The 27,052-nt window shown below is 50.8% G+C and overlaps 1 protein-coding gene across 2 annotated transcripts in view; it reads left to right on the top strand.

The window, feature by feature from the left end:
* Positions 1-624: 624 nt before the first annotated feature.
* The window catches only part of ST3GAL1 (ST3 beta-galactoside alpha-2,3-sialyltransferase 1), an 84,545-nt gene continuing 58,117 nt past the window's right edge, over positions 625-27,052 (top strand). For both annotated transcript variants that reach the window (XM_072949752.1, XM_072949751.1), the window contains exons 1-2: positions 625-914; positions 18,763-18,914. The gene's annotated coding sequence lies outside the window, so the exon portion shown is untranslated. The remainder of the gene's footprint in view (positions 915-18,762; positions 18,915-27,052) is intronic.

Below are 27,052 nucleotides of genomic sequence, written 5' to 3'. Positions count from 1 at the left end.
CCAGCTCCGCTCCTCCCCTCCGTCTCCCTGAATCCCACGGCCAGTCCCGCTCCCTTGGAGGAAGTCGGTGGCTTGGCCCAGCCACCGGCAGGGGGATCGGCCCCTTCCCGCTACCGTGCACCCGATTCGGGCTCTTCGGAGCACCGCCACGTCCTCTCGGTGGGCGCCCGTCACCTCCTCCGCGGGGCTGACCCCACGGGGCCCCGGGCCACCTGGCCGCTCTTCCCTGCTCTGCCAGCTTGAAGGCAGCGGCCTCCGCGCGAAGTGTCGTGGAGCTGTCCGCGCAGAGCCCCTCTCCGAGCGACGATCCGCTCCCCGCGCCGCCTCTGGTGTCTCCCGGGCCGGGCCTCCGCCGAGCCGGCAGCAGTCCACGTGGCTCGGAGCTCTATCTTGGGCTCGCAGGCAGCCCGGAGCCAGGGGAAAGCCGAGCCGAGCCCGGGAGGGAGGGGGGCCGGGGCGGGGGGGTGGGGGTGGGGGAGCGCGGGGCAGCGAGGGGCGGGCACTGGGCGGAGGAAGGGGAGGGCCGCGCGCAGCGGAGACGCCCGCCCCGCTCTGGCGCGCCCCAGCCCTCGGCCCCGGCGGGCCCCTCCCCGGCCGGCCCGCCTCCCCCTCCCGTTACACCCGGGGGAAGGTGTTCCCGAGACCGCTCCCATCCTCACCCCGCCTCCCCGCTTCCCCGGCTCCAGCCTCCGCCGGCGGAGCTCCACTATGCCAGACAGTTTCGACACTTTGCAAAGACAAAGACCAGGGGGAGGAGGAAGAGGAGGACGGAGAGGAAGAGGAGGAGGAGAGAGAGAAGGAAAGGGCTATGTGAGCTGGGAAGGGGGCGAGTATCCCGGACACCCACCTTTTATTCTTCTCCGAGTCCTCTCATCGCCTCAAGCCCCGGAAACTTCCGCGTGTCTCCAGCCACGGTGAGTGAGCGCGCGGGGCCGGGGGTGCGCGGGGGGCTGCGTCCGCCGGAGTTGGGGCTCGGGCAGTTCCGTGTGTGTTCTCTGAGTGGAGGAGTGATTGCCCGGAGCCGGGGACAGAAGTGGTGGGGAAGGATCCAGGAGGGTGTGACAGGAGGGTGGAAGTAGATTGAAGACCCCGGGCGCCGGGAGGGAGGAAGACACACGTAGGGGAGACCTCTTAGCAGCAGCGCCGCCGGGGTTTTGGGGAGAGGACGAAGGTCGGGCAGGAGGGTCGGGCTCAGGGATCTTCAGTGGTTTCAAGAAGAGCTGCCAGGAGCCCAACGGGGAGCCTACCCTGGGTCTAGGGCAGCGGTCCCTGCGGTGGCCCCAGTGACATTGCACCCGGCGCCGGCCTGCATCTCTCGGGTCGGGGCCGCCTAAAGGTGGAGCCGCCAGAGGGGCCGCGGGTGGGATGAGACCCCACCAGGCGGCAGGGCTCTGGCTCTTTAGAGCGGAGCCTGGGGAGTGTGGGGGCGCGCGGAGGCCACCAAGTGATCCGGTCTAGCGGCCACGGGATGGTATCCGGAGCCAGCTTCCAAATCCGCTGCGAGCAGCCGCAGATCTGGGAGGTGGCCATAACCCCCGGGGACACCGCCGGCCCGCGTTGCTCCGGATATGGTGGAGAGGTTGGCACCCGGGACGGGGCAGCTGGACGTGGCGTGGTGGGCAGGGAGGGCCCCGGGTGGGCGAAGCGGAGCGTGGCGGGGGTGGTGCTCGTGGCAACTCGAAACTCCTGAGTCCGCCCCAATCCCGTTAGGCGCCGCAGCTGCCGCGAAATAATCTGACAAAAGTTAGCAACTTGTCTGCGTCTCGGGTGTGCGACCTGCGCGGGACAGGGGCCGCTCCTTGGGAGAGCGCAGGAGCGGGGGAGCCGTGTGGGTACAGCCAGATTCGGAATCGGGACAGTGGCGCAACTTTGAGCTCCTTCTTTCACTGAGCGTGAGTGTGTGTTTTGAGCTTGACCTTGCGGGAGGAAGCGCGGCTGAACTTGAGATGAGGATTGAGGCTGCGCCCCAGCTGGGCAGTTATGCCCCCGGGGCGCCTTCGCCTCATCCCGCGGCCCGGTCTCCTGGGAAGCGTGTTGGGATCGTCCTGGTTCCTCTCGTCCGCTAGAGACCGAGTCTCCTCTCCCTCCTACCCGAGGGTCCCAGCCAGCGCCTAGCACGCGCCAGGCTCGGTGCGGGCGCTGGGCAAGTGGACACCAGCTCGCCCAGAAGCGTGTGAGTGGGTGGGGGCTGGGCGTGTCACTGCGTCTCGCGGGCTCTGTGTCCCAAAGAGGGAAACAACCTTGACCCTGAGGACAGTAACCTCCTCGCTGCGTTACCGCATCAGTCATCCTCCTGGCTTTCACGTGCCCACGGCCGGGGAACTCCTCGCCTCTTCCAGATCACCCCCCTCAAGGGCCCCACGCCACGCGGATTTGTGCCGAGATGGTTCCTCAGGGAGACAGCGAGCATCCACTCCCGCTCTGCGGCTGCGTGTGTGTGTGTGTGGGTGTGTGGGGGGGGTGTGTGTGTATGTGTTGGCAGCGGGAAAAATGAGATAGGCGGTGAACGACGTTGTCCAGCTGTCGTGCCTGGCACACAGTAGGTTCCGAAGGCTGTTTGAAAAGTCCCCTACAGGGGAAGGGGCTGGCCGGGGTCTGGACATCCCTTCCCTCTTTCTCCTCACGTTTAATATTTAATTCACATCCGTCTACCCGGTCAAGCCCTTTTGGTTTCTGGACATACCTTGCGCACCTACTACGTGCTGGGCTCAAAGATGGGCTGTTTTTCGAAGCTGCAGGCGGATCCGCCTGGGTTTCTTTCTCGGGAGCTGCGGGAGAGCTGTCCGGAGGTTCGAAAAAAGCAAGGTACACTGCCCCCTACCGGCTGCCGTGGAAACTGCCGCTTGATTCCTACGCGGGGAAGAGGCACCAGCGGCTGGGTGCTTAGGGGTCGCTCACTGCCCTCCTCACACTTCTGATTCCTCCTCCCCAAAACAATGGCCCGCCCGTTTTCTGAAATCCTGCGGTTGGCTGAAAAGACCGACCCGAATTCACCGTGACATGCCCAGGTCTGGGGGCAGAGTGGGGAGCCTTTCTAGTCTCCCATCATCTCTCTCTGACTTTGGAGTGAGATGAAATCTCTCCGAGTCTGTTTCCATATGTGTAAGATGGTGTCATTACTACAACATTACAAATATGTTACACAAAATAAATACTGTATAAATTGTGTGTATGTGACCATATCTGTATATACGCACATATTGTCACACACCGTATATGTGGAGAGAAATTTCATCACATAAAAAAATGTATTTTGCTGAATAAATATCAGAATAAGTAGGGAGCTCCTTCGCCAACCTTTGAACAATGCTGCATGGGCTGGAACTTGCTATCTCTGAGTTTTACTAGGCCCCTATCTACTGTCCAGGTTTACAGCTGGGACAAGGCCAGGGCCTGGGCCCCAGCAGTTTCTTCCTTCAATTTTGCTCCACTGGCGGGGGCAGCACCTCCTTGGAGCCCTGGGCTAAGAGGAAGGAAACAGGAAGTGTGGCCTGAAGTGATAGCCGAGGGTTTCTTTAGGGGGTGCGGGTTCTCATCCTTTAAGCTCGGCTTCAGCAGGCACCAGTTAGCATGTAAGCAGCCTCCTGCTGACCTCAAGACTGTGTTTCCACTTGGGGGCAAAGGCCGGGCACTCCGGGGTTGGGCTGGCCAGCACCTCTGCTGAAGTCGGGGACCTTCCCGGAACTGACCACCAGAGCCTTTGTGCTCCAGTTTTGGTGGGGTGGGTTCATCTGTGGGTCTGGCAGTGAGGGTCCTTTGGAGGTCCTGGGGCCTCAGGAGTGCATGGGGCTTTGTGCCAGTTGAGTCTCCAGCTTCCCGCTCCATCACCAGCCCCAGGAGCGTCCCCTGGAGGTAAGCTGTGGGCAGCCCCTCAGGAAGGGGCCTCTTTTCATCTTCTGGTCAGTTAACCTTGCCTGAGTCCATTGCTGCGTAGCAGGCTGCTGACCAAAGGAATTTTATTTGGACAAGACTTTGCCTTATAGGATCTAAACCTTAACCTTCTCCTGGGCCCCCTCTCACACCACAAAAAACATCCAAGAAAGGGAGAAATAAAATCCACCAGTCATCTCATCCTGTGACCACTTCCCAGGGAGTCCTACGTGCATATCTGCACACACATGCCACAGGCGGGTGGAAGAGCTGGCCTGGTCACAAAGAATTATTCTCCAGTAAGGCTTCCATACACTTGGTTCCAGTGCAAAACCATGTGGAACCTTCAGCGCCCCCTCGCAGACCAGAGGATCTGGGCGCTCTCTCCTGCTCTAATCTGGTTCCAGGAGCCCAGCCTTGGGCCCTGGCGAGAGCTTGTGTTCTAGCTCTGGGGCCAGCATTTAATTGCTTGGCCACTTGGCACCCAAATTGTTTCAGGCTCTGGGTCTCAGTTTCACTCTCTGTGAAATGAGGGGCTTGGAATTCTGCCTGTGTCCCCCTTGGGGCCCTTAGAGGCTTTCTTTGTGAAGACAGCCGCCCCCACCCCCGCGCCCTCCCCACATTTGCTTTGCCTCCAGTTCCATCCTCAGAACTGTCCAGACGACACCCCAGCATCACAGACAGCCCACCCCACCCCGGGGTTACTCTCACTCACGGAACCTTGAGGAGCCCACGCTCAGTCAGCCAGGTCGTTCTCCAGAAATTTCCGCCTGGCTATGGAGACGGGGCCCAGAAGTGTCAGCCTCTGGGGTCTGAAACCTGACAGAGTTGAGGTGACCTCTGTGAGGACGCCCCAAAGATGCCTACTGCAGATAGGAACCATGGCGACCTCTCCAGGAGGTCCCCACGGTAAGAGCTGAGAAGATGTTTTTAGAAATTTTGTACAACTCTTTCATTTTACTCACAAATCCTGAGGCCTGGTGGAGAAGTCACAGGGACCTTTGGTGACAGAGCTGATCTAGAATGCTGGCTAGTCTCAAGCTTTAAATAGATTAATTAGTCCTCCAGGTTTTCCCTCCCAAGCCCACTCTGTTCCATACGCTTCTGTCTCTGTTTCTTTATTGGAGACCGGCAAAGCCTGGGGTTCTCTCATTTCTTTAGGTGGAATTGTTGGTTGGATGGTTTAGATTATGGTTGAATCAACATTTATTAGGAAACTCTTCTGTTCCAGGCACCATGCAAGGTGCTGGAAGTGTAGAGATGGAAGGACACGTATTTGGTCTGCGTCCCCCACCCCCAGAGGTCATGGTGTCATGGGGAGGTGCGTGTGGACGTACAGTTACCCTACAGTGCTGTTTGCACTAAAGCAGAAACATGCATGTGCTCAGGCAGGGTTGGGACAGGGGAGAGAATGGATTCCTCTGCCTTGGGGGACCCACAGAAGGGTCCATTGAGGAAACAGCCCCTGGGTAACTTGGGGAATTCTTCTAGACATCAGTCAGACTGCAGGAGAGCAAAGTTCTTTTCTTGAATGCGTAGAATTGATGTCTAATCAAAGTGGTCTGCGTGCAAGAAAAATAAAGTAAAAGAACAGATTGGCTGTAGGTCTCTTGTGCATGGTTCTGCAGAGGTGAGGGAACTGGGGATTTTAGGGGTTTGGTGCTTTGGCCTCCGGTTCCTGTACTACATCCTGCTCTCCGGTTTGCTTCTGTGGGATTCATCATTGTCACTCAGCCAGAGTGCAGGTCCCTGAACTCTGCGATCCTCTGAGGGCTCTGGGCTTCAGAGTGATGGCATGGAAAAAATGAGAGTGGCTGCTTTGCTTTGGTTTCAAAAAAATAAAATTCAATGCTTTGTCTTTAGTACTTGTCCTTATACTTCAGCTCCGATTGAAATAGCTGATTTGGGAGAGTGCGATTCAGTGGCAGGTGGTGTGGGGTCGGAAGTGCCGCCGTGGTCCAGCTGTGTGAGCTCGGGCAAGCGCTGCACCCCTTATGGGCCAGATTCAAGATACAGTGGGCAGTTGTCCCTCAGGATGTGGGCCCCTGTGAGGATGAAATTAGAGTGTATGTGAGAGAGGACTGCACCTGGGACCATGCTCCTGGAGCCTCCTGGGATCCCACTTAAGAGTCTGGTTCCAGAGGGTTATAAGAGGATGTGCTGGCCGGACAGAGCATGTGGGACTAGAAGGGTTGACTGCAGGTGTTAAGTTTTGGAAAGCTCTTGGAAAAACACGTGAAACACAGGCTGGTTTTAATGGTACATGGTTGGTTAATAACCCACCCTGGCAGGAGCGAGGCAGAATGGTTGGGTTGGAGTAGTAACATTCTTTTCTCCTTCCTGCAAGTTGTATGAAGTTTTAAAGTTTCTTTTCTCCTAGGGCATGACCCAGAGAGGTACCAGGAGCAGGGACACCTGGGCTGGGGGAGGGAGATGCTCTCTGCCCTGAGTTCCTCCTGTGTGGCTTGGCTGGTCAGCAGGGGGCGTGGCATATGTGGAGGCTGAAGGTCCTGGAGTGGACTCTGTCGTGGTCAGCACTGGGGCAATGAGGTGGCTCTGATGTCAGGATATTTCCTCCGGGCAGGGGGACCTCCTGGGTCCTGGTCCTGCTCCTGCCCCGTGACCTTGGGTACATCACTTAACCCGAGTTTCCATTTCCTCAACTAGATGGCAATATAAATCCCCCAAGACAGGATGGGGCATGTGAACAGGCCTTACTGCTTATAAATTAAGCAGCATTTACTTTTTATTATATGGTTAGCGTGTGCCCAGTATTGTGGCAAGTATTTTAAACTTCAGATCCTTCTGTATTCCAGTAGAAAACATATGAACTCAAGCTGAGTGGAGAGTTTAAGAGAGAGTGTTTACAGAGCTGGGAGTGGTATTTAGATAAATCAGCATGGGATGTGACAGTACCTGGGCCCAGTGACCACGCCCCACCACTGCCATCCCCCAAGAAAAGGCAAAGGGAGGCGTGGAGGAGGGGAACCAGGAAAGGGTGGCATTAGGAGCTGATACACTTAGTTTTTAGAAAGGGCCTCCCTGACCCCTGGCAGGAGAGGGCCAGGAGGATACACTCTGCCACCCGCTTGGTTCTGCCTGCCCCCACAATCCCTGTGCCAAGAGCTGAGCCCACCCAGCAGCCAGAGGTCAAGGGCTTCCTTGTTGGAGCCTCTCAAGGTCAAGACAGGATGGAGACAGCCGGGAGCAGGCCTGGAGGGGAGCAAATAAAAGCCTGTCATCTTCTGTGATGACACAGGAATCCCAGAGGACAGGGAGGAAGCTGGAGGCGGAAGAGGAACTCCTCGCCCAAGGCTGCACGGCCGGTGGAAGCCCGAGTTTGAACCTGTCATGCTCTGTCCACACTAATACAAGTGCGTCGGGTGTCAGATGTTATGAAATCCTTATACTATTTTTAGTAGCATCTTGAGAGAAACAGAATAACCCAAGTATTAAGGTTTCATTCCCAGGTTTATCACCAGGTGATCAAATTACTTACCTTTTCTGTGTCTCCGTTTCCTCCTTTGTCCAGGCGATGGTGTTTTGGACAGTTGATGTGAAAGATACACAAGAGAGGGGTGGGTGCAGCTCAGGGGTAGAGCGCATGCTTAGCACGCACGTAGCCCTTGGTTCAATCCCCAGCACCTCCACTAAAAAATGTTATTTTTTTAATTAAAAAAAGAAAGATATGCAAGAGTCACCTGACAAATTTTAGCTTTTATTCCTGAATAGGTCAAGATTCAGACATGTTGGTATAGGGGTGGGCTGAGCTCCACCACATCCTTTTAGCCTATTCAATATTCAATTATCAAAGAATCCTATTTGAATAGTCTTATGTTAAGGGGTTTTTCCTTCTAAGAACATCTGGAGATGTTTAGACCATTTCTTTTGCCTCTACATATGTGTGTGTCTGTGTGACTATCTGTGTGTATGTATGTGTGTGTGTATATATGTGTGTGTGTATATATATATATATATATATATATATATATATATAAACATAGTTATTCTCTAAAATACTTAAAAGCTATCTAATTAGGTCTGATTCTGGAACCCTTAGGAGAATATAAAATACAAATTAAAAATCATTTGCAGTAATGCAGAGAAATTGAGAAGAAAAGAACATTAGTTCCAAATTATTTGTCAGCATTAAAAAAAGAGGTTGCAAATGACTTCTGGGAGGTCCACACTTGGATGTGACAAGAAAATACTTTCTCTGACTTTCACCAGATACCTTAAAAAAAATCAAACCTACATAGTTATCATTGTGATAGATTTTGCTGCATTAAAAAAAATCCATTTGAATTCATACTGAACTAACAGACCAGAGTGACTAAAAATTCCCTTCATGCATATTTACTTAGCAGAGAGCTCTTGAGAAAAACCCAACCAAAAAAACACGACCAAAGCAAACCCAGCTACTTCTCTCACTGAGAGAGTGGAATGACTCCAAAATATTGTTTCATGCTCCAAAAGCCTAAAACAACTCCACATAAAAGACGAAAATCCGTCTAATTGGGCATGTACCTTTTCAGAAATAAAAGGCTCAGTGGAAAGGATAGAAAATTAAAAAAAAACAAAAAACAAAAATGTCTTTCCTTGGAAGACTAGACTGGAGCCCAGAATCAATCCCCTGAATTTGGCCGAGTAATGAAGGGCTGCATTCTCTCTCCCTGTCGTTTGCCTAGAGCCCCGGGGAACTCTCAGCGGTCTGAGAGCTAAAATACCCTCTGAAACCCGCCTCAGTACACACAGCCATTGGCATCTGCAGCTCTGACCCTGTTTGGACCTCAGTGTGACTCCTCCATGTGCTATACTAGGTTGGGGGTCCTCCCATTTTGCAGAGGTCACAGGTCTCCCCTGCAGTGCCTAGAATTACCTTTATGTAAAGTTGGTAACTCCTGAGGAAGGAAGCAGCCCACACTTCCAGCCACCTCGCAGCCCCATCACATCTTCTGCCTCCGCTCACCCCTAAGAACCCCCTCCATCCACCCTTCCCGTCCTGAACTGTACAAGTGAGGCAGCTGACGCTCAGTCAGGTGATCTGGTCCACACCCGGCACTTGCTCAGGAAAGGGCCTCTGACCCTGGTGGAGCCACCTCCCTGCATCCCAGCCCCTCAGGGTCTTGCTGTCTCCACCTCACCCCCTGCTCCCTCCATCTGCTTGGTTGAGTCTGAGAACGGAGGCCAAAAAAACGCATAAACTAAGTCTCAGCCTCCTCCTTAGATCCTAGCGTCAACTTAGGAAGCCAGAACTTTATCACTGTGACAACATGACGCAGCACAGCACAACCTAACACAGCACAGCACCTCGCAAACCACGACCACGACTGCCCTTCACGGTTCGTGTGAAGTAGGTGCGGAGGGACCGCAGCCAGAAGCAGACCTGACCGAGAACCAGCCTGAGCATTAGCAAGCCGCCCTCCGGGGGAGACTTGCTGGGGGGCAGGCGTCCTAGACCCCGGTAGGCAGGTCATAGTGGCACCTCCGGAGAGGAGCCGTCAACCAACGAGTCAGACGTTTCACTCGGGAATTTCCCTGATATTTCGTTTTTTGCCTTGTAAATCATTTTCTCTCATAAGACAGAAAGTCAGCCAGGACATGGAGTCGAAGTCAGAGAACAAAGGCAGGAACGGGGTTTGTGAGAAAGGAGAGAGGAGAGGAACAGCCTGCAGACCCTCCGGGAGCAGGGAAGATGCCCGCACGTTTGGGGGGAGGAGGTGAAGTGATTAACTGTCCGTGAGCAGAGGGGTTACAGTGTGTGCTCTGTGCTTGAGCAGGACTTTAAAGGCTACAGTTGACGGTTTTTGAAGGTTTCAGTTGATGGATTTTCTAGTAAACCCGAGAGTTTACCTGTGGAGCCTGCTCTCTGGGCTTCCTTGTGCCCATCAGCACCTCCACCTCCACTGGGCCAGGGTGTACACTTTCCCTCATTAGAGTTAATTATTAGATCCCTAGTCTTTACAACAGCCCTGTAAAGTCACTGTTTGTACTTTTTTTTAAAAAAAAAAAAACTAATCCCATTTTACAAATGTGGAAACAGGCTCAGGGAAGGTAAACCACTTGCCCAAGGTCACACAGCTGGCTAGAAAGTGACAGAACCAGAATTCATAACTGTCCCATTTCTGCCCGAAGCCAGAGATCTCAGGCCGTGTGCTGTGTAATTGTCAGGATGACCCTGTGTCTCTAGATCAGGGGAACCGGGAAGGGTGGGGCAGCCTCCCTAAGAGGTGCAGCTGTCAAACACATTACACTGGGTGTCTGTCCCCAAGTAGCCCAGGAGGTGTGCCATCCAACCTGATGCGTGGTACAAATGGACCCAAGTTCTGTAACATCCTTTTTGGAAGGAGGTTTTAATTTTTCTCCCCATGCTATTGGCCAAAGGCTCAGATTCCAGGCCTTGTCCCCGATTCACTGTTTGGGGCTGGTTAGATGGGTGTATTCAGCCCGTGGTCGTCTGGCTGGATTCTCAGATCAACACGTGCATCCCTGCCTTGCTGACTGCAAGCTCTCATCCTTTGGCTCATCTGCATAGATGCAATTCAGAGAGCTCCATGGTGCCTGGGGATTGAGGAAGGACTGTGAGCTGGAAGCTTAGTATAAAGTGTGTCATCAGGCTTGGACACCTACCAGATCCCTAGACAGGTGTCTCTGGGGCAGTCTGCTTCAAGAAAAATGAGCAGTAAAAGTCGCTGTTGCAGCATCCAAAAATTCCCTCTTAATAACATCTTCACAATGGAGAGAAAGCTGTGTTGTTCTTCCTGTTTCTTGAAAACCCTGTTAATCCTACCACCTGGTGGAGAGTTTGTTGAATAAAGACTGTTGCTTGGGAAACATTAGCTGCCGCAAACAAGAATGTCTTAATTGGTTGTTTCTAAAGCATATTCTTTAAATTTTAAACGTCAGTCTTTCAGCAAAAAAAGGAAATTAAAACGAAAAGGAGAGGTGAGAAGGCAGGCTGTGCACCACCACCTAGGAGAAATTTCAAGCCAAAGGCATGCCTTTCAGAATGGTTTGAAGAACTGGCTCCAGTGTAAATGCTGCTTCTATTTTTCTGTCTCAAACCTATGACAGGAAACAAACTGAACTAAGCAAAAATCATCCATGAACTACAAGATTGTATAAATTAAGCTGATGCCTATACAATACCAAACATCCAAACAAGGAGAACAAGACGTACTGGCTTTGGGGACAGTTTTGAATATCGGAATGCCTCTGCATTGTCAGGGACCTGCCCCTGGGGTGGAGTAAAGGGATTTTCTCTTTTTCTCTGCGTGCGAGCCGTGGTGTCATAAGCTGTGACCGTTATAGGAGGGGCTGAGAGGAAGCTGTGTGTGCGTTGGCTGAATGATAACAAGTTACAGAGGCAGCACGTGTAAAAGAGCATGAAATCGGAAAGCACTGTAAAATCCCAGCATTTGCAAAAATCCTTAGCTGTGCCCTTGTTCAGCCTTCCTCTCCTCCAAGACTTCAAATATCCATCTACTGAGTCATTCGTTGCTTCACTCAATACAGTCCCTTGCTTTGCCACTTCCTTGCTGTGTGACCGTGAGCGAGTTACATAAGCTCTCTGTGCCTCCATTGCCTCATCTATAAAATATGGATAGTAATAGTACCTACCTCCTGGTGGAGTCTAAGTGAGTTAATATTTGGAGCGTGTTTAGAACAGGGCCCTGCAGAGTGCCTCCCGTATCAGTGCTTGCTGAGTACGTGCTATGATCATCATCTTTCAAGTTTAGAAATCCCTTGCTCAGCCTCTCACGAGTTAGGTTTCGTCTCTTTGACTCTAGCGTGTTGTTACCCTGCATCTGCTTGAATGCTGCCAGTGAGAACCGGATCCGTGCCCCACACAGTGGCCTTTTGACTTTCGGGCACCTCTGTGGACTAGAAAGCTCTTCCTCACACAGAGCTTCCAACCCTGGAGGGCTTCCTAGAGGAGGTGGTAGGGTGAGGGTCTCTGGAGCTGTCTACATTTAAGGCCGGGAAAGTTCCCTGGGCTCGAGAAGGTACAGTGTGGCCCCTGGACACCAGTGGTAGACACAGTCCACCTGAGACTTGGGATGTGATATTTTAGACATTCCCTGCCCGGTTTTTCATCGCTAAGACAGCTCAGCTGGAGGACTGACCGGTGTGATTCCTCAACCTTAGCAGGCGGAGCCTCAGTGAGAAGCCAGCCCCATGTTCAAGGCTGCCATGGCCTGCTTTCACTGTGGGCTTTCCTGCCCGACTCGGGCAGCTCAGTCTGTCCTACAGACGAACTTCCAGTGCGTGGACCCCGGTGCCAGGTCTCCTAGATGAACCGCTGCCCAGGTCCCCTGTGCTCATGATCCCCATCGTGTACACCTCTGTCCCACAAACACCCTCAAACACACAGTCTCTTTTAGACCCTCACTCAGCAAGTCTGCATGCATTTTTGTGCCCTTCTGTCTCTCTGCCCTTCCATCCTTTCTGAGTTTCTGCCCAGGAGACATCGCTACTGAACCATACTAAACTCCTTCACTAAACCATACTTGAAAAGGCTATAAATAGGACAGTTAAAGGTGGCACTCTGGTCACATTCACCGCAGACAGCCTCTGCATGATGCCAGTGTGGCCTCCTGCCCAAGGTTTTCATTTTCAGTACAGGTTTTCTTCCCTCCTTTCCCTCCTTCTTTCTTTCCTTCCTTCCTTCCCTCTGTCCCTTTTTTATTTTCTTCTTCCTCCCTTATTTCCCTTCATCCACAACATCTTGTCCAAAAGTACCTAGTGATGCCTCCTTAGTTAGGCTGTGGTTGCCTAGAAAAAAGCCCTTACGTGTTTCACGATTCCTCCCGGTTCCAGCAGACATGCAACAGTGCCCATCAGGCCCCGGGGAGGCCGCCCAACCTGCCAGCATCTCCCTCCTCTGAAGGCAAATCCAGGTGCCCAACAGGGAAGGCCAAGGGGGCACCTCGTGTCCTGGAGGCCTCAGAGGCGGAGGGGTCAGCAAGGGTCAGGGCGAAGCACGGGCCACTTTGCGTTATCTCTTGGGCCTCTGTTTCCCCACGTGTGCTCTGGGGACACCACCACCCAGCTTTCCAGCTGTGATTTGGGATGAATCAAGCAGGAGCGGGGTGTAGGAGAAAGATCTGGAGAGCAGACGGTCTTCAAGCTGGAAGACGAGTGGGAGGATGGGAGAGACAGTACACAGGGGGCGGTTCCAGGGGGGAACCCACAGACAAAGCAGGGGCACATCCCCAGCGTGCGATTGGTGGCAGGAGCAAGAGAGGAAAATATCCAGGTGCCACCCGGGTGGATCCTAACCGCCCTGCCTTCTTTCAGTCATGAGGTCTGATCACAGTGACTTTCCCTGTGTGCAGAACGAGACTTAGCCAGACCCACATTTCAGGCAAACCAACGAGTGGAGTGTGCAGCGGGTGGGAGGCAGAGGCCTAGCATCTCAGAGGTAGCCCACAGGGGAGTCTCTGCATTGCTCCAGGGTGAGAAGGACTGTGACTTTATCTCTCTGGGGTTTGAGAGCTGTTGGTACTCGGATGCTGAGAGATTAGACATTGAAAGCCACCTGGAGATTCCCAGTCTGGTCACTGAGAGAACTGGGGAGCCGTGGATGACCACGGCCGCAGCAGGACAGACCAGTGAGCCCCACTGTCCCTCCCCTTGTGGTCCTGAGACGGGGGCACATCCTTCTAGAGCCCACTCAGGCTGGATAGGGAAGAGAAAGAAAGCCCCGGCTTTGAATCACACCTCTGCCAATTTCTAAGTGCATGGCCTGGGGCAAGTGATATAACTCTTTCAGAGCCTCAGTTTCCACATCTGTGAAGTGGGCTCGAGACCACCACCCTCAGAGGCCGGCTGTGCAGATTGAATGAAATCATGTGCAGGGGACATTAGCGTTGTCCAGACTCAGCGCACAGCAGCTGCTGTTGATGATAACATGTCCCCGGCAGAGCAGCTAGAACTCAGCATTTGGGCTCCAAATTCAGAAATCCACTCATTCTCAGGACCCCTTTCAGAGAGGGAGGGTGCCCATTCAAGAACAGCTTTCCCAGCCTGTTGAGGACACCTGCTTGCTGTCCGGGTTTCTTCTTCAGACCCGCAGGGCTGGCTTCCTCAGTCCCTGGGCCGTGAGGGGTGGGGTGGGGGTACAGCAGCACCCCAAAGGGGCTGTCGGGGCTGCCCCCTCAGCTTCCTCTGTTCTCGGCATCAGCCCTGTCATCCCTGGTTCCCACACCCAGAATTCCTGCCCCCTACCCCACTGTCATCCCACAGCCTGGCCAGCAGCCCTGCTCTGGACGTCCTAACACTGACACCAGGCTTTTCTAGGGCATCTCACCATCATCTTCTGATTCTGCCCCTGCACCTTCCTGCTTCTGGGTCACCCGTCCCCTCTGCAAACTGATCTCTCCTGACAGCCTCAGTTCTAGACCTCACTCTCCATGATCGTCTTGTGCTGGTTAGGAGTTTGGATTGAGAAACCACCCACGTGGATATGTGCCATCTCCCACTGGGTACAGAGTGGCGTGGTTCTTACTGGTATGCCTGCGTCCCCTTCCTCACACAGGGGCTTCTTACGAATAGAGCCCAAGAGTGTACTGCTGTCCCCGCCAGGGCAGAAGACATGCTCGCACAGCACAGAAGAGGCTCTGTAAATGCTGTTGAAGTGAACTGTGTTAGCCCTGGGCTTCAAAAGAGCCCACTTAGGAATTTTGTTTCTCACTCAGGCTGCACTCTTTACTATGATCATTTAATCTCTGCAACCCTCCACTTACTCATCCGCAAGTGATGCAAATAATAGTGCACATATCTCACGACCGTTGTGAGGATTAACTGAGCTTTTTGGTACAAAGAGCTTAATTTGAAAAAGTGTTAGTAAGCACTTAAAAATGGTATCATCCAAGAGAGGAGAATATAGCTCAGTGGTAGAGCACATGCTTAGCATGCACAAGGTCCTGGGTTCAATCCCCAGTACCTCCATTAAAAAAAAATAAACCTACCCCCCCAAATGGTATCTTCCACTATACTTACTGCTGGCCTTACCTTATAATTATTATTTTAGCAATTTCACGTTTCTTATTCTCTTGCTTTGCAGTCCAACCCCATAAAGCATTGGAAGAGGTGTAAGTTCTATTTTACCAGTGAGTAGCTAAGACTCAGAGGAAGGCTGTTTTCCTAAACTCACGCAGCTGGACTCAACCGGCCTCCCCTTGCTTGGCACACTTAGCAGCCAGCCACCCTGGTTTGGAACAAGACATGACCACAGGCCTCTGAGAAAAGATTCCTGTAATTTGAAAGTGCAGCCATATTTTTCATCCAGGCCCAGTGTTAATGATTATCCAGCTAAACATTTTTTTGCTTAGAGGAGAAAAGTTATGATTTATTAAGCAGACAGGCTGTGCTCCTCCAAGTGCGATGTCGAGTTTCACTTTCAGTCCCCTGTTCTACCACAAGAGGAAAGAAAACTGGAGAACAAAATCTCTTATAAGATTTATTGCACGTTACTGCACAGGAGAAAAGCACTTCAGATGGCGGATGCGCTAACAGGGGCAAAGAAGGAATGATTTCTGGCTCCAAAACAGAAGTGAAAACTAACTGTGATTGATTTGACTGGAATTTGTCCTAGTCTTCTGTGCACTGGTTGGAATTAGTGGACATTTTTCTTGCCTCCAGGTCTCCTGGTTTAAGCCCAGCAGTTTGCTGCTAACGGCCTGGTTGGTACCTGGTGGCTGCCAGTTGGATGGGGAGAAATAAGGGGGAGAAATGGGCTGGGATGGGAATGAGAGCGAGTCAGCCTGGTCGCAGGAAGAGCACTGAGCCTGGAGTTGGATGCACTCAGCTCACGTTCCCACAGCCCTGATCTCCAGCCTTGTGACCCCTGGGCCCACCTCTCTGGGCCTCAGTTTCCTCATTTGTGATCTTAGAGAGGCATAGGGGCTTGTCTGGGCCTCCCCTGAAAATGGGGATTATATCTGATTGTTCTCCCATGTATAGCACTTCACTCATTTTTGACAGTTTAGTTTTTGTTCTGAACGAGATGCAGTTGCAGGAGGGCTGGGGAATCGGGAGAGACACAGGAAGATGCAAGACAGCAGGCCATTGGGAGGGAAGCTGTGATGTGGAGTTTCAGAAAAGGATTTTAGGACCCACGTGAAAAGCAAAAGACAGGAGAGTCAAAGTAACTACTGAGGCTGGCCCGCGCTTGCAAGCTTCCTCCTTGGGGTTGGGAATCCCATGCAATGGTCAAATATATATATAAATAAACCAACTGCAGATGAATGCAAAAACTGGTTCAGGATTATGCTTTGCTCCAAGGCAAGTCTTAGGCTTTAACCAGACTTCACAGGCAGCCACAAGTGCCAAGCTGTGGCATCAGAGACCCGGGGCTGAACTGGGAGCAAGGCTCCACGTTTAATGTAACTCACAGATTTCCCTCCTATGTCTTTCGGTAGAGCACAAGGACACTCTAAGTCCCTGCTGGTGCATGTGTACGTGTAGGTTGGCATTACGGTGATTATCAAGTCTTTAATAAGATGTAACATACATAACACTCAGATACAGGCTCCTGCTATGTTGTAAGTCAGCCGCATCTCAACTGATGCTTAGGGATTTATCTGCTTCTTCACTCATTCATTCATTCACTCATTCACTCAATTGTTCATTTATTCAGCAGTCATTACTGAGTGCCTCCTATACCCATACACTGTCCCATGTGGGACAGTGGGGAAACCTAGGAGATGCCTGGTGCTTAGTAAATTCTTGCTAAATGAAAGAATAATAAATAACCCCAAATGAATGAAGAGAAGCACAGGAAGCCATGGGTACCCCAAAGTAAGGACCCTAACCCATTTGGAGGGCAGAGAAGGCAGCATGTCAAAGCAAACATCCTGAAAGTGTGGTCCATGAATTGCTTTGTTCGTTCTCTCATTCAGGAGATAGTACTTGACTTTCTCCCACGGGGAAGCAGTGTGCTGGGTGGTGAGGGCCGAGTGGTGTGTAGGACAGACACACTCATGCCTCATGGCATTATTGGGCTGTGACAATAGGAGCGCAGGGGATTGTGGGAGTGTGTGGTGGCTGTGCCTGGCCCTGTTTGGCCAGTCAGCAAAGATGTCCCTGGGAAGCTCGTTGACACTGAGATCTGAAGGGTGAGTAGACAGTACAGCGGGAAAGAGGATGGTGTGAGCCAGTGGTGGGAGGGAGGAAGGTGTGGGGTGCAAGGTACAAGGACCCCTCTGGCTGCTGCTGAGATTGGGGCTGGCATTGGAGGACGTGGCAACAGCAACCTGGTTAGGAGGCTGTGGCAGTGAGCCCCGGCCTTGATTCTTTCAGGCATCTGAGGCTGAAAAGGAAGTTTCATTTCAGTAGCTTCCCTTGACTGCTCTGGCTCTGGCTCCTTTGTGTTTCTTCTGTGTAAACATCCCACCCCCATCAGGAGCTCCAAATAGAATCTGTTTATAGTCAACACCAGACACCTTCAGAGAAATCTGGGGTCAGTTGGTCATGAAATCCTTAAAATAACTCCTGCATCTTCCACTCTTCCTCTCGCCCACAGCCCAGCCTCAGCCCTGGCCCTCATCATCTCTTGACCTTTCTTTCTAACAAGAATTTTAACCATGTTGTATCACTGCCAGCAGTGTAAAGATAACTTGATGGTTGTATCAGCTAGCTTCTCTGCATAACAAACAGCACCAAACCTTAGTGCTTCCAACAACAAACATTTTTTATTTCCCCTAATTCTGTGGGTTTACTGGGCAGCTTGTCTGGGGCTCAGCTGACTCTGATGGTCTCACCCACGAGCCTGGGGGCTCAGCTGGGAAGACTGGGATGCCTTTTGCCTCTCTCCATGTTGTTTCTCATCAGGGGGCTAGCTCAGGCATGTTAGTGTGCAGCAGAATGATTCCTAGCTGCAAGAGAGAGAAAATTCTGCATATAAGCACTCTTAAGCCTTTCTTTGTGTTACACTTGTTATCAGCTTATTGTTCAGAAGGGCCAAGTTCAGGCTCAAAGGGTGGAAAAATGGACTGCACTTCATCATGGGAGGGAAAGCAAAGCCACACCACAGAGGGGTGTGCTACAAGGTGACAGGAGCAAATTCGGGGCTGTTACCACCGTCGTCTCTCCCAGTAGCTAAGATGAAGACTTTGGAACCAGACAGAGGTGGGGGTTCCTGCCATGGTCTCTTCTCTCCCCTTATGGCCTCTGTCACGCTGGGCAAGTTTGTTCACGTCAGCTCTGCAAGCCTCAGCTGCCCATCCACGAAATGGGAATAATCAGTGTGGTCATCTGGGTCATTTCATGAGCAGATCCGCTGAGAAAACACATGGTCTGCACATCGCAGTTCTTGGGACTCAGAGCTCCACTGAGGGTCTCCGTAACTTCTCAGATGAAGTCTTCAAAAGTCCTCTCCTGTCCGGCCCCTGCCTGGTTTGTCCTAACTTTGATCTCATAATTTTCACTTTCAAGACCCGCATATTTCTGTATCTTTATCCTTAGCAATACTTTACCCAAGGCTTTTTCTTTCGCCCAATAGCATCTCACTTGTACTTTGATCAAGGGGCTGCTAAAAATGTCTCCACTTCCAATTCATCTTTGTGACTGAGTTGGCTGTTTTTTCCCCGACTCTCCCAAAGCTTATCCACATCCACAATCGTATTGCTCTGGGTTCTTTACTTGTTTTCTCCACCAGGCCGAGCTCCTCGAGGGTGTGAACGACTCTGTCGCTTACCTCTGTCTCTGGCACTTGGCTCTGTGTGTGAAACAGAATAGGGGTTTATTGACAACGTATTTGATGTATCAGTCACTGGGTGAGTGAGTGGGGAAGTGGGTGAACGTCTTTTATTCAATTGAGTCATCTTCAAAAGGCAGCAAGTGATCTAAATGTCAAAGCTGACAGATTCTTCTCCTCTTCCCTTCCAGCTGGTACCATTTTCAGACTCAATCTTTCTGACGTGGAAATGCCCGCGGAAGTAATTAGCATCTCCAGGAGCTGTGGTGAGGAGACGGCTTGAGGTCTGCGGCCGGGACAGACATCTGGGGACCGGAGATGGACACTCCCTCACCCCACTGAGGTAATGACCAACTAACCTCGCGCTGCCCCGGAGAGAGGTGCTGCCTTTCTGGTCTCTTCCTTGGATTCTGTTGGGTGTGGGTGGGGAGATGTCCCCTGTATCTCGGTCTCTTTGTACTTGGCCTGCTGTCCCGGGATATATCCTATAAAGACGAAATGCTTTCTCCCTCTGGGAAAAATGCAGACCTCTTAGAGTATCAGGCAACCTCTCTTTTTCTTAAAAGTCTTCTGCGCTTTCATGAAAACTGGTAAACCCTTCCATGACAAGGGCCTGCCATCCCACAGAAGGCCTGCAGTGACACTCTGGTGTGTCCCGGAGTGAGCACTCAGTTACCAAACACTGACCCACACGACAGATCCGGCCTGGTCGTGTTTGACAAAGAAAGTTTTATTGGCACCGAGCCACGCTCATCCGTTCAGTGTATCTGTGGTGCTGTGACACCGTGACAGCAGTTGGGACAGACGGTGCGGCCTGAAGCTGGAAGTGATGACCGTCTGGTCTTTCACAGAAAAAGCATGCCAGTCCCTGGTCTGGAGCTGAGCTGTCCACATGTATCCACTCTGTATACGGCTGTTTAAATTTTCATTAATGAAAATTAAATAAAAGTAAACATTTAGTCCTCGGTCACACTCACTACTTTTCAAGTGCAAATAACCACATGTGGCTCATGGCTGCCATTTTGGAGCGAGCAGACTGAGGACATCTCCATCTCGGCTTGGGAAAGCGGTTGTCACCCCGGGATGTCTCTCCTCGCTCTGTCCGCCTCCAACTCAGCGTGGGCGTGATTGGAACCGTCGTGAAAGAAGGAAGGTTCTTTTGAGTGTGTGTGAGTGTGTGTGGATGTGTGTGTAGCTGTTCTGTATCGTTGGCAGGACATCTGTGTATCTACCTGTCTACCTCCTCGTCTATAAATAATAGATTTGCTTTTAAAGTTTCTTTGGGCAGCTGACCTATGGCATCTGTATGCCAGCCTATGTAGAAACTAAGGCGCTTGGGCCTTGGGGTCTGTTAGTTTTAGGTGCAGATAGAGAGATACCGCTGGGAGCTTTGTCCTCGCTATGGTCACAGGTAGGTGGACACAGTATGGGCCTCCTGCAAAGGGGAAGAAGCAATGGCCACGGCATGCCTTGGTCTGAAGATAAGGACAAGGGAGATAAGAAACAGAGCAAGAAAAATGAGCTGAAGATAGTGGTGAAGATATCATATATATATATATATATATACATATACATATCTCCAGATAAGATATCTGAAAGAACGAGGAAGGGTGGAGACAGAAAATGATAAGAAGGGATCTCAGGTTTATGTTCAAGAAACACATTGAATGAAGCAGTGGGGTTGGGACCTTGTCACACCTCAGAGCTGGGCTGAGCACAGCCAGTTCTATACAACAGACCTTTGGGGAGCGCCTTGGACTTGGCAGCAGTCCCGCCATCTTGGATGGGTCAGGATTTGGGAGCAAATAAGAGCCTCCACTTGTTGTTTAAGCCAGTGTGCAGTGGGGAGTAACAAGGGCCAGACACCGAGATGCCCACTGATTATAGATGGGTTTCGAGAAGGAACAGAGAAAAAGTTCTAGGTGGCCAAGAGGCCTGGGCAAAGACCAGGCTGTGTGTTTAGGAGCTGTGCTTTTTCAACCTGGAGTTGCCAGGAACTTGCAAGAACAAAGCAGAGGTTCAGAGGATGACAAAAGACCCAATGCACGTGCATAGCGTGCATCCCGGTCTGCGAATGCCTTCCGCCTCTCTTCTCGTGGTTGGCCCTCAGCCTCCTCACTGTTGTAGGTGCGTGTTGCATGCATTTGAACAGGTGGCAAGTGTTTTGGTAACAAACCCTCAAATAATGCAGTTTAATGCAGACGTTAAGTTATTAGAGGTAACAGTAATAAAGATACTAATTTTTTGGTTCTTAATTCCAAGCACATCAAGACTGATGAAAGTGGCGATGGTGATGAGTGACAGCGATGATATTATCCACTTCCTGCTTACAACATGCCGGGTGTGCTGTTTTGCAAATAATAATAATTACTATTATTATGATTGCTTTAAATCATTGGGCACATATGCATAATGTGCCAATCATCGTGCTAAATTTTATATTCACTTTTTCTGTCATCTGAACCCAGAGCATTCTTTTCAATTAAAAATTGTTTTCCCAATTATTTTATTTTTATATAATTGCAAATTTATAGATAACCTGCAAGAATAGCCAAAGAACCAGGGCTACACTTTACCCAGGTTTCTCAAGTGTTCGTATTTTATACTCTACTCCTGAAATCACAGAATTCTTATAACCACAATACTGCTAAGTCAGAAACTTAAGACTGATTCGCTGCAAACATTGGTTTGCATCTCCTGACATTAACCTTTTGGATACATTGAAGCCAGTTATTTTCCAGAAGGTCCCTCAGTTTGTGTTTGTCAGATCCTTCCTCCCGTTAGATTTAGACTGCATGCTTTTGCCCGGAATCCCACAGAACTGATGCTGCATCCTTGGTGCCTTGTGTTGGGAGGTGATGCTGGTCTGTCCTGAGACTGGTGATGCTCCTTTGTCCCTTGGTTAAGGCGGCATCTGCTGGGTGTCTCCATGGGAAGTCACTGTTTCACCTCTGTAATTTCTAGGTATCTTGTGGGGAGATGCTGTGGGACTTATCAGCCCTTAATGCATCACCCCCTAGTCTTAGCAACTGTTACTGCTGGGGTAGCCTTGCTTCTAGGCCCTCTGAGCAGACAGCTGAGAAACGTGAGAGGGGTGTGCGTGCGTGTGTGTGGGGTGGGGTGTGTATGGATATTTATAGACACGTGTGTGCACATCCAGGTATCCATCCACATTATACATACGTGCACCATCAAGGTTATTTCTAAATCAACCTGTCTGCATTTAAAACCACCATGAGTGCACACTGATGCTGCTGGAACATTCTTGAAATTCCTGTCTGTCTAAATGATGCCGAATAACCACTCCGCCCCCACCTTCAATGCCACCACCCACCACATTTGTTAAGCTATGGACCAGGTCCTGTTTTGGACCCTTGCTGCTGTCACTGCTTGCAAAAACCCAGTGGCCCAAGTACAGAGGAGGAAACAGGGTTCTGGCAAGCTAATTCAGTGACGCAGCTAGTGAGCGTGGTGAGCATGCACTGACCTCCTGTCTGCCTTTTGACATTTGATCAGATGGCCCTGGTACTGCCCCAGGGAAAAAAGCACAAAAGGTGGGGAAGTGTTTGTCCCCCTGGACCTGGGGCCTCTGGCCCCCACAGCAGCAAGAAAGCCCAAACATGTTGGTGGTTGCCCACCTCCTTCACACCCAGGAGCCGTGCTCGTGGTCTGCATCACGTAATACATGGCAGGGTGTGCAGAGGTGGTGTGGAAACGTGCATCCGGGTCTAATTGCCTGTGTGTGAGTGTTTCTATGGGCGAGGGCGGGGGTGCATGGCTGCAGTGTTTGCAAAAGCCTTGGTCGGGTGGAGGTGTGATCACGGAACTGGGCCTCTCTGGGGAGAGGGCATTCCCTCTCTTGCAGTGGGGGTTTTCTGGCTGACCTACTTAAGCACAGAGGCCTGAATTTAAACACATTCGTACCCCCAGCTCCCAGCAGAATATACATAGAATGTGCAGTTGGGAAATGCTAGTTTCATTCATGTAGCAACAAATATTTCTGAGATCCCTCTCTGTGCCAGGCTCTGTTCTAGGCGGACGAAGACCTAGGAAGTTCACATGCAAGCAGAGAGCTGGGGAGGGGAGAGACTGATGGCGAGCAGGAAGAGATTTACGTGAATACGTGTATGCTCGCAGGGCTGGTGGCAGGCAGAGGGGCCCAGGGGAGACCACAGTGTAGGTGTGGTGGTCCAGGAGGGTCACTGTGGGGAGATGTTTATGGAACCAAATCCCACAGACAATGAGGGGTGGAGAGAGGAGGGGCTGCTGATCAAAGGACAGGCAGGGGAGTTGTTCGCTTTCCTCCGGGGGCTGTGGCCTCCCCGGCCCCGGGGGCCAGGCCTGTTTTTTCCAATGCCTCCTTTTCAGTCCTGAAGAGTCACGTGCACCGACATTCTTCCTCAAAACTCAAGCATTTCCTCCCCCCCAAAAATAAATGTTATCAGCTGGCCCACAGGCAGTCTGGAGGCCAAGGTATCCTGTGTAGATAAAGGCACATCCTGGCAGTCATTAGATGTTGCAAGGAACAGCAGCGAAATGCTGGTGGAATTTCTGTCACTGATAACCTTTAAGAAAAGAGCCGTAGTTGCAGGAACAGGAGTGGTTTCCCTGGAAGAGCGGAGACTTGGAGGAGCCGTCTTTGAACAGCTGAAAGGCCGTCAGGTGAAAAAGGATTAACTTGTACTGGACGATTTTGAGGAAAAGATCCAAGTGGAGCGAGTGAAACGAACAGATTTTAACTCACGAGGTGTTTTTTCCTTCCTGCTTATCCCCTCATTCATTCATTCATTCATTCATTCACCCAGCAAACACATCCAGGTGCCTGGCATGGTGCCGCGCATTGGAGGTAAAACAGAATAAGACAAGCTCTCTGTCCTCAAGATGTTAATAATTTAATGGGAGAAACAGACAGATTAACAAATCAGCGGGGTGTACGGTTGCAGTTCCGAGTTCTGTGAGGCCTGAGGTTAATAGAATTTGGGGCTTCTCTTTAAGAAAAAGGATACAAGGTTATGTGTTTAAAATACAAGCCCCAGACAAGTGGGGAGCCACCGAGGGGCCTTGGTGCTTAAGCCTCCTGGACGTGGGCCAGGCCTCCCCTGGGGTCGGTGAGAGGGATTTGTCGCGTGGGTACCTGGAGCCGCCGGGGCTGGCTGGGCACCAGGGTTTGTTAACTGCAGGAGGCTGGACAAACACTTGGCAGAGAGGCCCGCAGTGGGAATTCCAGTGTCCATCCAGGAGGGGGTCTCATCTTCTGAGTCCTCTGAGCCCTTGTTCTTGGGCTAAAGACTTTTTCCTTCTTCATGCTGCTACGATTTCAAAGGTACTTTCCTTACAATTCTGCAGGCTGACCTTACGGTCCCACTGCCGGGACTGCGTTTTATGGACTCACGTGGACTTCTGGAGTACAAAAGTGCCGGCGGGGTGTGTGTGAGCCCTTTCGGAGGGCTGACCGGGGGTCATACACTCTTCTGACAGCCCCAGATCTCGACAGTTTTAACCCCACAGCTGCTCTGGAAGCTAGCTGTTGTCATTCTCCCGTTTTACTGATGATGGAGCCAAGGCACAGAGTGGTTAAGTAACGTATTCACAGATGCACAGCTAGTAAGTGGAGGGGCTGAGCTTTCAAGGTGTATAGCCTGCCTCTAACCACTTGCTGCGTTACCTCTCCATGATTCTCGCTGCCTGATTCTCCTGGAAACATCCTGAGTGGCTAGTATTGGACAACGGCTAAAGTGCATCCAGAGAATGGGATACTATGTGTTGGAACCACACAAAGAGTTCTTACCAGCACGTTGAAATGCTTTCCTAGGGGTGAAGGCTGAATACATAGAAAGTAGCACTAACTGTCAACAGTAACCAAGTGTTAGCAGTGCTTAAACCTTGTCTTAGTCTTAGCCGATTATGCCAGCTCCTTTGTTCAATAGGTTTTAACTGATCTTCTGTTATGTACCTGATACCAGGGGTATGGTGGTGACAAACTCAAACACGGTTCTGCTCTCATGCAGCTATGACCCAGGCTTCTGTCTGCTCAGTCTGTCTTTGTTTTCTCCCTCCACGCTGTCCAAGACGTACCTTCCTCAGGCCCTCCTTGGTCCCTGGCCCTCAGATCCAGCCCCTCGCTACATCCGCTGCCGTATTTGTAAAATGGACCAGGGACCCACAGATGCTCCCTACGTCAGGGTGTGGGCGGGCTCTCTGCAGTTGTCAGCAGGCCCACCTCAGGTCGTCACCATCTTCTAGAAGGGTCAGGCTCCTGACAGCTGCAGTGACTGCCCGTCTCCCTGAATGTTCAAAGATTCAGCCCCAGTTGATAGCCAGGCCGGAAGGGAGAAAGCAAAGGCCTTGGATTCCAGAGAACAAGCTTCAGGACGGCTCTCCACTTGCCAGATGTGCATCCTTAACCTGCTGTGCTTTGTTCTCTCTTTTTTTTTTTAACATTTTTATTGAGTTATAGTCATTTTACAATATTATGTCAAATTCCAGTGTAGAGCACAATTTTTCAGTTATACATGAACATACATATATTCATTGTCACATTTTGTTTTCGCTGTGAGCTACCACAAGATCCTGTATATATTTCCCTGTGCTATAGAGTATAATCTTGTTTATCTGTTCTACATTTTGAAATCCCAGTCTGTCCCTTCCCACCCCCAACCGCCTTGGCAACCACAAGTTTGTATTCTATGTCTATGAGTTTGTTTCTGTTTTGTATTTATGTTCTTTTTTTTTAATTCCACATATGAGTGATCGCATATGGTATTTTTCTTTCTCTTTCTGGCTTACTTCACTTAAAATGACATTCTCCAGGAGCATCCATGTTGCTGCAAATGGCGTTATGTTGTCGGTTTTTATGGCTGAGTAGTATTCCATTGTATAAATATACCACATCTTCTTTATCCAGTCATCTGTTGATGGACATTTAGGCCGTTTCCATGTCTTGGCTATTGTAAATAGTGTTGCTATGAACATTGGGGTGCAGGTGTCTTTTTGAAGTAGGGTTCCTTCTGGATATATCTGCTTTGTTCTCTTGATAAATGGGGCCAGTCCTGGTCACCAGGGGAGATGAACCCCACAGGGACACCTGAGCTGTAGCAGGTTCAAGGCCCTGGAGTGGGACCTGCCCGGTGTCCACCTTGCTTTGTCAGTTGGGCAGGTATCTTGCTTCTCTGCAGCTCAGATTGTCCTTCTGTAAGAAAGGGGACAACCACAGGGCCCACTTGCAAAGGACTGTGAGGATTAAATGAGACGATGGTTCAAAAACCTGGGCACGGAGCCTGGCCCGTTGCAAACGCTGGGTATGTTACAGCTGTGTTATTATCACCGTTACGTTACAGCTGAGCCGCACTGGTGGACGTGTGTGAGCTGTGACGGTGGGAGCGGGGCCTCCCTCCTGCCAGCTCGGGGAAGGTGTCCAGCTGCAGCACAGACATTTCTTCCATCAGAGGTTGGACATGCCAGAGGTGGCTGCTGCGGCCGGGTCTCGAGCCCTCAACAACCCTACGGACACAAAGAGAGGGCGTCCACCACCAGCACGCATGTTTATTGTGTTCTTTTAGGAGCCAAACCCACAGAATGAGTCATCCTCAAAAGAAATGATTTTTATTCTAGTCAGGCCCGGCTGGTAAGAATTTGGGCAGTAACCTTTGCTCCTCAAGGGCACCCAGTAGTGCCCTTCCTGCTTTCAGGCCTCTTGTCCCTTATGGCCCTGGGACGGGGTCCAAATTCCAGATCAGGGTGGACAAAGCCACTGAGACCCAGGTCCTGCCCAGAAAGCCAGCCTTATCGCTGCTCTCCTGGCCCCACCCCAGTTTGTGCTTATCACAGAGTAATTTAATTGATTTAATCAGTTTAGTTTTAATTGAAGTGCAGTCAGTTTACAATGTTGTGTCAATTTCTGGTGCGCAGCAGAATGTTTCAGTCATCCATACACAGACATAGATTCCTTTTCATGTTCTTTTCCATTATAGGTTACTACGTACTGAATACAGTTCCCTGTGCTCCGCAGAAGAAATTGGTTGTTTATCTGTTTTATACATAGTAGTTAGTACAGTAGTTAGTATCTGCAAATCTCAAACTCCCAGTTTATCTCTCCCCATCCTCTTCCCCCTTCCAGGTAACTGTAACTTTGTTTTTTATGTAAGTCTGTTTCTGTTTTGTAAATAAGTTCTTTTCACAGAGTAATTCAGTTTATTTTATTTATTTTGCTAAAGTAAAATCAGTTTACAATATTGTGTCAGTTTCTGGTGTACAGCACAATGTTTCAATCATACATATACATGCATATATTCCTTTTCATATTCTTTTTCATTATAGGTTATGACAAGATATTGAATATAGTTCCCTGTGCTGTACAGTAGGACCTTGTTGTTTATCTAGTTTATATATAGTGGTTAGTATCTGTAATCTCCAACTCCCAGTTTATCCCTCCCCATCTCTTTCCCACCCTGGTAACCGTAAGTTTGTTTTCTGCCTCTCTGA

The sequence above is a fragment of the Vicugna pacos genome, chromosome 25 (assembly GCF_048564905.1).
Source record: "Vicugna pacos chromosome 25, VicPac4, whole genome shotgun sequence".
NCBI lineage: Eukaryota > Metazoa > Chordata > Mammalia > Artiodactyla > Camelidae > Vicugna > Vicugna pacos.
The sequence above is the reverse complement of the archived record's forward strand: the minus strand, read 5'-3'. Positions and strand labels throughout refer to the sequence as shown.